Source organism: Ruditapes philippinarum, unplaced genomic scaffold, assembly GCF_026571515.1.
Source record: "Ruditapes philippinarum isolate M1 unplaced genomic scaffold, ASM2657151v2 ctg81_1_1_1_1, whole genome shotgun sequence".
In the NCBI taxonomy this organism is placed as follows: domain Eukaryota; kingdom Metazoa; phylum Mollusca; class Bivalvia; order Venerida; family Veneridae; genus Ruditapes; species Ruditapes philippinarum.
This window is the reverse complement of record NW_026861623.1, coordinates 315226-324716: the sequence shown is the minus strand read 5'-3', so window position 1 is coordinate 324716 and position 9491 is coordinate 315226. Positions and strand designations below refer to the sequence as shown.

At 35.9% G+C, this 9491-nt stretch overlaps 1 protein-coding gene across 1 annotated transcript in view; it reads left to right on the top strand.

The window, feature by feature from the left end:
* The first annotated feature begins 4823 nt into the window (after positions 1-4823).
* LOC132716340 (vitamin D3 receptor A-like) overlaps positions 4824-9491 on the top strand; it is a 29673-nt gene continuing 25005 nt past the window's right edge. Inside the window, exon 1 of the mRNA XM_060699597.1 lies at positions 4824-4947. The gene's annotated coding sequence lies outside the window, so the exon portion shown is untranslated. The remainder of the gene's footprint in view (positions 4948-9491) is intronic.

The following is a 9491-nucleotide window of genomic DNA, read 5'->3' as shown; positions in this document are numbered from 1 at the left end:
TCCTGTGCTTGCTTACCAGCCAGGATATTTATATCAGACAGCAATACCTGTGCTTGCTACCCAGCCAGGATATTTATATCAGACAGCAATACCTGTGCTTGCTACCCAGCCAGTATATTTATATCAGACAGCAATACCTGTGCTTGCTACCCAGCCAGTATATTTATATCAGACAGCAATACCTGTGTTTGCTACCCAGCCAGTATATTTATATCAGACAGCAATACCTGTGCTTGCTACCCAGCCAGTATATTTATATCAGACAGCAATACCTATGCTTGCTAACCAGCCAGGATATTTATATCAGACAGCAATTCCTGTGCTTGCTTACCAGCCAGGGTATTTATATCAGACAGCAATACCTGTGCTTGCTAACTAGCCAGGATATTTATATCGGACAGCAATACCTGTGCTTGCTAACCAGCCAGTATATTTATATCAGACAGCAATACCTGTGCTTGCTAACCAGCCAGTATATTTATATCAGACAGCAATACCTGTGCTTGCTAACTAGCCAGGATATTTATATCAGACAGCAATTCCTGTGCTTGCTTACCAGCCAGTATATTTATATCAGACAGCAATACCTGCGCTTGCTACCCAGCAAGTATATATCAGACAGCAATACCTGTGTTTGCTACACAGCCAGTATATTTATATCAGATAGCAACACCTGTGTTTGCTACCCAGCAAGTATATTTATATCAGACAGCAATACCTGTGTTTGCTACCCAGCATGTATATTTATATCAGACAGCAATACCTGTGTTTGCGACCCAGCAAGTATATATCAGATAGCAATACCTGTGTTTGCTACCCAGCCAGTATATATCAGATAGCAATACCTGTGTTTGCTACCCAGCATGTATATTTATATCAGACAGCAATACCTGTGTTTGCTACCCCAGCAAGTATATATCAGATAGCAATACCTGTGTTTGCTACCCAGCCAGTATATTTATATCAGACAGCAATACCTGTGTTTGCGACCCAGCAAGTATATATCAGATAGCAATACCTGTGTTTGCTACCCAGCCAGTATATATCAGATAGCAATACCTGTGTTTGCTACCCAGCATGTATATTTATATCAGACAGCAATACCTGTGTTTGCTACCCAGCAAGTATATATCAGACAGCAATACCTGTGTTTGCTACACAGCCAGTATATTTATATCAGATAGCAACACCTGTGTTTGCTACCCAGCAAGAATATTTATATCAGACAGCAATACCTGTGTTTGCTACCCAGCATGTATATTTATATCAGACAGCAATACCTGTGTTTGCTACCCAGCAAGTATATATCAGATAGCAATGCCTGTGTTTGCTACCCAGCCAGTATATATCAGATAGCAATGCCTGTGTTTGCTACCCAGCCAGTATATTTATATCAGATAGCAATGCCTGTGTTTGCTACACAGCCAGTATATTTATATCAGATAGCAACACCTGTGTTTGCTACCCAGCAAGTATATTTATATCAGACAGCAATACCTGTGTTTGCTACCCCAGCATGTATATTTATATCAGACAGCAATACCTGTGTTTGCTACCCAGCAAGTATATATCAGATAGCAATGCCTGTGTTTGCTACCCAGCCAGTATATATCAGATAGCAATGCCTGTGTTTGCTACACAGCCAGTATATTTATATCAGATAGCAACACCTGTGTTTGCTACCCAGCAAGTATATTTATATCAGACAGCAATACCTGTGTTTGCTACCCAGCATGTATATTTATATCAGACAGCAATACCTGTGCTTGCTACCCAGCAAGTATATATCAGATAGCAATGCCTGTGTTTGCTACACAGCCAGTATATTTATATCAGATAGCAACACCTGTGTTTGCTACCCAGCAAGTATATTTATATCAGACAGCAATACCTGTGTTTGCTACCCAGCATGTATATTTTTATCAGACAGCAATACCTGTGTTTGCTACCCAGCAAGTATATATCAGATAGCAATGCCTGTGTTTGCTACCCAGCCAGTATATATCAGATAGCAATACCTGTGTTTGCTACCCAGCCAGTATATTTATATCAGACAGCAATACCTGTGTTTGCTACCCAGCATGTATATTTTTATCAGACAGCAATACCTGTGTTTGCTACCCAGCAAGTATATATCAGATAGCAATGCCTGTGTTTGCTACCCAGCCAGTATATATCAGATAGCAATACCTGTGTTTGCTACCCAGCCAGTATATTTATATCAGACAGCAATACCTGTGTTTGCTACCCAGCAAGTATATATCAGATAGCAATGCCTGTGTTTGCTACCCAGCCAGTATATATCAGACAGAAATACCTGTGTTTGCTACCCAGCAAGTATATCTATATCAGACAGCAATACCTGTGTTTGCGACCCAGCAGGTATATATCAGATAGCAATACCTGTGTTTGCTACCCAGCCAGTATATATCAGATAGCAATACCTGTGTTTGCTACCCAGCCAGTATATTTATATCAGACAGCAATACCTGTGCTTGCTACCCAGCAAGTATATATCAGATAGCAATGCCTGTGTTTGCTACACAGCCAGTATATTTATATCAGATAGCAACACCTGTGTTTGCTACCCAGCAAGTATATTTATATCAGACAGCAATACCTGTGTTTGCTACCCAGCATGTATATTTATATCAGACAGCAATACCTGTGTTTGCTACCCAGCAAGTATATATCAGATAGCAATGCCTGTGTTTGCTACCCAGCCAGTATATATCAGATAGCAATGCCTGTGTTTTGCTACACAGCCAGTATATTTATATCAGATAGCAATGCCTGTGTTTGCTACACAGCCAGTATATTTATATCAGATAGCAACACCTGTGTTTGCTACCCAGCAAGTATATTTATATCAGACAGCAATACCTGTGCTTGCTACCCAGCATGTATATTTATATCAGACAGCAATACCTGTGTTTGCTACCCAGCAAGTATATATAAGATAGCAATACCTGTGTTTGCTACACAGCAAGTATATATCAGATAGCAACACCTGTGTTTGCTACACAGCCAGTATATTTATATCAGATAGCAACACCTGTGTTTGCTACCCAGCAAGTATATTTATATCAGACAGCAATACCTGTGTTTGCTACCCAGCATGTATATTTATATCAGACAGCAATACCTGTGCTTGCTACCCAGCAAGTATATATCAGATAGCAATGCCTGTGTTTGCTACACAGCCAGTATATTTATATCAGATAGCAACACCTGTGTTTGCTACCCAGCAAGTATATTTATATCAGACAGCAATACCTGTGTTTGCTACCCAGCATGTATATTTATATCAGACAGCAATACCTGTGTTTGCTACCCAGCAAGTATATATCAGATAGCAATGCCTGTGTTTGCTACCCAGCCAGTATATATCAGATAGCAATACCTGTGTTTGCTACCCAGCCAGTATATTTATATCAGACAGCAATACCTGTGTTTGCTACCCAGCAAGTATATATCAGATAGCAATGCCTGTGTTTGCTACCCAGCAAGTATATATCAGACAGAAATACCTGTGTTTGCTACCCAGCCAGTATATTTATATCAGGCAGCAAAACATGTGCTTGCTACCCAGCCAGTATATTTATATCATACAGCAATACCTGTGTATGCTGACCAGCCAGTATATTTATATCAGACAGCAGTACCTGTGCTTGCTACCCAGCATGTATATTTATATCAGACAGCACTACCTGTGCTTGCTAACCAGCCAGGATATTTATATCAGACAGCAATACCTGTGCTTGCTAACCAGCCAGGATATTTATATCAGACAGCAATACCTGTGCTTGCTAACCAGCCAGTATATCTATATCAGACTGCAATACCTGTGCTTGCTAACTAGCCAGGTTATATCAGACAGCAATACCTGTGCTTGCTAACCAGCCAGTATATTTATATCAGACCGCAATACCTGTGTTTGCTACCCAGCCAGTATATATCAGACAGCAATACCTGTGCTTGCTGCCAAGCCAGTATATTTATATCAGACAGCAATACATGTGCCAGTATATTTATATCAGACAGCAATACCTGTGCTTGCTGCCAAGCCAGTATATTTATATCAGACAGCAATACATGTGCTTGCTACCCAGCCAGTATATTTATATCAGACAGCAATACCTGTGTTTGCTACCCAGCCAGTATATTTATATCAGCCAGCAATACCTGTGCTTGCTACCCAGCCAGTATATTTATATCAGACAGCAATACCTGTGCCAGTATATTTATATCAGACAGAAATACCTGTGCTTGCTGCCAAGCCAGTATATATTTATATCAGACAGCAATACCTGTGCTTGCTACCCAGACAGTATATTTATATCAGATTCAACCAGTAATCATATTAGCAAGAGATAATTGACATATCCACTGGTTCTGATGCCTTATTACTTTACTTGGGGGTATTCACACTAATATTCCTATTAATTTCTTACGAGTGCTTCATAAGCATTGGTTTGCTATGGTGTCAGTGAAAAACCTATGTCTGCTTATAAATCTGTTGTGATAAATCACATATCTTTCTATTTAATGTCATACATGTAGCAGGACACTTTGTAACAAAATTATCACAAAATTAGTATTATCATATAAGGATCATAATCAGTCCTTGCATGCTGTGCACTTACATGCTGTAATAAATACTGCCCAATCAGTCATTTATTGCATGAAACATGTAAATTATTACAAAACGCGTGGAATATTTTTTTCTATTTCTAAAATGTTTTCTTGAGGTTGATTTTTAAAGAGCTAACTAGACGTTTTTCTCTCCGGAGTCCGTCCATGACCGGAGACCGTCGATAAATTATTTCAGAGTTATCTTCTCCTAATACGGTACTCTTCTATTGGAGGGCTGTCACTGTCAACATTTTCGATTTGTTTACCAGTATTTATTTTTGCAAAAAATATAGCACCATTTTCAAGCATTTGGTATGTAGTTTAAATAGCTAAGACTTAATTATAATCTGCATAGTGCAGGTTTGCGTTTTCATGTCAATTTTAAGTATTTAACAGTTTAAGTAGACAAAAGTAACTTCTGCATGTTTTCATCGGTTTCTTTAAAAATTCCATGAATTCCATTTTATTTAGTTCCGCCCATTGTTTTCTCGTTTTTTCCCAACTGGGACACTCCTCTGAAGAAGGTTAATTAGTCCACATCAAACTGTATCCTAGGGAAGCAAAGTAACCACAAAAAATATTATATACTTTTCAAAATGGCCGAAGTAAAGACATGAAAGATCGCCAAAATTAATATCAAAATTTAACATTCCACAAAAAAAGTGTCATACAAACAAACTGTACCAAAATTTTTTTTTTTTTTTATGCGTTTATTTAAGTTCGCCTCCGGAAAGCCCATATGGGCGACCGTTCACTCAAGTCGGGTCATCCTAGAGCGTCCTGCCGAGATTTTTCATAGATTTTTTTTCCAGCTTTATTGGTGGAGGAAGACCCCAGGTGCTCCTCCGGGCACTATTTCAGGCACGAGCGGGCACCTTGGTAGAACCACCTACCTTCCGTAAGCCAGCTGGTTAGCTTCCTCACATGAAAGATTTCGACCCGTGTGAGGATCCAGTGTTTTTTTCACCAAAATATTCGGCGAAATTCGGCCCCATTCCCCCCCTCAAAATAGTATGTTTTTTTCCCCTGTGGTGCTCACGGACCTAGGTACGAGATAGGTTGAGTACGTGAGTATTCTCAAAGCCGAAATTTCCCCCTCATATGGCCGCCAAAATTTGCCTGCAATGGATACCATTTTTTGGCATATAACTGCCGAAAAATGTTTTATATTAAGCCTGTAAGACTTACTAAATTGTTCCCGGGTATGTAAGGGGAGCTACTCCTGGCGTCCCAACAAGTTTAACATGCGACTCTTTAAATTCTGTTGTCAATATTTTAGATCCGTATATTAAGAAAAAGCGACGTATTTTAAACTTGTGTTGCAAGTCTCAGTTGCTCCCCTTTTCTACTCACTGGAAAGAAAACAATGTCAAACAAAAGTAAATCTTACAGTGGTAAGTGATGTATTTGAAATATGCATTGGATTCGTTTTGTTTCTTCATTTGTGAAGAAATAAAATTCCCCCTCCTTTTGCATTTCCCCCCCCCCCCCCAAACGGCACCGACCCCCTTCCCCAAAAAGTGAAAAAAAACACTGGGATCGAACCTACAGCGGTGAGGGACCTGTGATCTCAAGTCAGCGACTTTAACCACTCGGCCACGGAGGCCCCCATAAATCACTGTACCAAAAACTAGTTGAGCAGCTTATTTATAATAACCGCGGATGAATACAAAAAATCAGTCAAGCAAAACGAAACAAGTCACTCTTTTTAAAAGGGAGACCATCAAGCTTATCATCAAAATAGACTGTTCTAAACTATATAAGCCAGGTAGCAGACGTAATAATAAAAAGCCCCTGTCAATATCGATAATTAAAAGATTTTATGTTTAACAAAAAATACTTCACAGGCTCAATCAAACCGAGCCTGCAACATGTTCAATTGTGCCGCGTTGAGCTTTCTTTAGGGATTCTTATTTCTCTCTATTGTATGGTAGACAGACATTTCACTATTGGGACGCTTCACACCAAGACGGTTCACACCAAGACGTTTCACTCCCAAATGGGAGTGAAATGTCTTGAAGACGTTTCACTCCTTTGTTATGCCAAAATTATTCTGACACTTGTGATATACTAAAATATACCTTAAATTTAATAAAAATAGATTAAAAACTTAAAGGGGATATCATTTTGTCTCAGTACTTTAAGATGTATATCATAATTGTTAAAGTTTATTTAGTTTTTTTGCTTGATTGGATCATCTAATATAATTTATATTTTATTTATATCTAAATATTATCTGATTAAATATTATTTTACTTTTGTTATATATTTAATACAAACTTTTGGAGAAGTTTTTGTTCCGAAGACCTTTTTTATACTTGGCTGTTGTCTGAAAACAATTTTGATAGTACAATAAACAACTGATTAGTAAACTGTTGATGCTAAATTGCAGTGTTTATACAACTGATTTACATGTAATAGTGATGTCAAACTATTAGTTGATGGTCTCAGTGTTTATATAAATAATTAGGTGACAACATTACTGTTAACACCACAATTACATAAGTTTGTTTAATGGCTACTGTTTGATAAATTGATAAAGAAAAAATTTAAAAGAATAATTGATTTTATACACATTTTTGCATTTCATAGTTTTAGGCTTACAAAAAGTAATAAATATATTTAATAAATTTTCATTTTATGTTATTCTATTATCTTTTTTAATCTATTATAAATAGAATTTTCTCATGTCGTTAAAAAATAAAATTTTAGAAATTTGTCTTTCATTTAAACCTCCCATCATTCAACCCATAATTAATTGAGTAATCTTCTAATAATTTATCATATGTCCTCATTGAAACCAATATATTCACTCATAATAACATGAATAATTCAAAACATTGTTTAAACAGAACAAAATTTACTCTTCTGAACAGATACTATACTGTACTGTTTAGATTATATTTTTTACACATTCTGTAACATTTCATTTTTTTTTCCTTCAAATTCATAAATTCTTATTTACAATCCCCTCAATATCTATTGAATCAAACATAAAATTTAATTTTCCCTAAATATTAAATGAAAAAAATATTTGTTAACTTTCCTAAATTAATATTATAAACATTTTAAAAAATGAGAGTGAGACGTCCATACAATTACAATTTGGGAGTGAAACGTCTAGGTGTGAACCGTCTTGGGAGTGAAACGTCTCAATAGTGAAATGTCTTGGGAGTGAAACGTCCGACATTCTTTTTGAATACTCAACAACACTAATTCTGCGTCATCATTTATTTCAGGGTAATGGCATATTTTCATGTCACCAGTTTCAAAATTCGTCAGAATTGACATATTTTATTCAAACACCTAAACAACAAAGTTTTTGTGCAAAATATTTTAAATTTATAGATTTTTACGTAAAACAGAACAACATTTTACAAACTTCTGCAAAAAGCAACAATAGTTTGTTAAATTTGTGCATATGTCTGAAACAATCATCATTTTCTAAATGTTCTTGTTTGTTGAATAAATATATTTTGAGTTAAAATGTAAAGATACTTTTAATATTTAAAATTATGCAAAATAACATCTAGAAATTTTAACTGAAACATGAAAAAACTGAAATAAAACACCATTACCGCGATTTTAATGATGACATACTGTTTTCAAAATGGCTGACGTATGGTCTATGTCTGGCCTAATAAAACTAATTTTGACTAAAAATATTGTTGTTTCTTTGTGCCATACAGCAGAAAATACCTATATGTTACAGCTTATGACAATTTTTCTACCATAAGTTTCATTTGTTGTTTTCTATCATGTTTCAAAGCATTAAGTACCGTTAACTAAGAGGAGCACAGTATACCCATAACTGTCATTCAGTGCTGTCTTTAGTTGTTACTAACGAGTATATTTTTGTTTAAATCAATGTTTCAAATTTAATTCCTGGTTTTAATTTTGATACATATTTTAAAAGTGAAGGCTTCAGAAGCTATACACCAGATTTTTTAAATTTTTAGTTATAATCACAATCATGACCACCCCTTTTTGTAACATTTGTTCTAAAAAAATGGTATCATCTGTTGATTACATGTATGTGTTTACACCATGGTTCTGTTATATAGTTTCAAAAGTAATTACTTTTCTCTTTTCTTTTTTTTTGGCTAGTCAAACTTTAAAACTTACAAGTTATTTAATTCAGTATTTATCCATTTAAGATCATTCAACTATTGATGTTACGCAAAAAATAATTATAATAGTACACATGGAACTTGGCCTGGAGATTTCTGGATGTGTGATATTAAATGATAAATTCCATGCAATGATTACTTCCCCTGACATTAGCAAAGTTTGTGAATTAACCGTGATGAGTTTGATTAATAGATATTTCAGAATTCTGTTGAATTTGAATGCCTTAAGACACCTGTGTCTACAGTTCTTTGGTTGCTAATATCCCAATATTTCACAATCATTATGTCTTGAAGGTCATGTGTCCCCTCAATTTAGGTTTAAAGCTAAAAAAGACTTATAAACTTTTTATGCCCCCGCCATAAAATGGCTTGGGCATATACATTGTAGTGTTTCCTGTTCCGTCACTCTGTCATCATCATTTTCCGTTCATGATTTTGGCAACAGTTGCACACATTCAACAGATATATCATAGAAAAATGCAAGTTCGAATTTGGTCATAGTTTGATGAGTTTTGGCAGAGTAATGCCCCTTTAACTTTGAAAAAAAAAGAGGAAATTTTCAGTTTCCGTTCATTATCTCCCCAACAGTTGTACATATTCAACTCAAATTTAATATGTAGGTATGTCATAGAAATACGCAGATCAAGATTGTATTTGGTCATGGTTTGATGATTTCTGACCAAGTTATCTCTCTAAGTGAACTTTGAAAAAATCAGAAACTTTTAG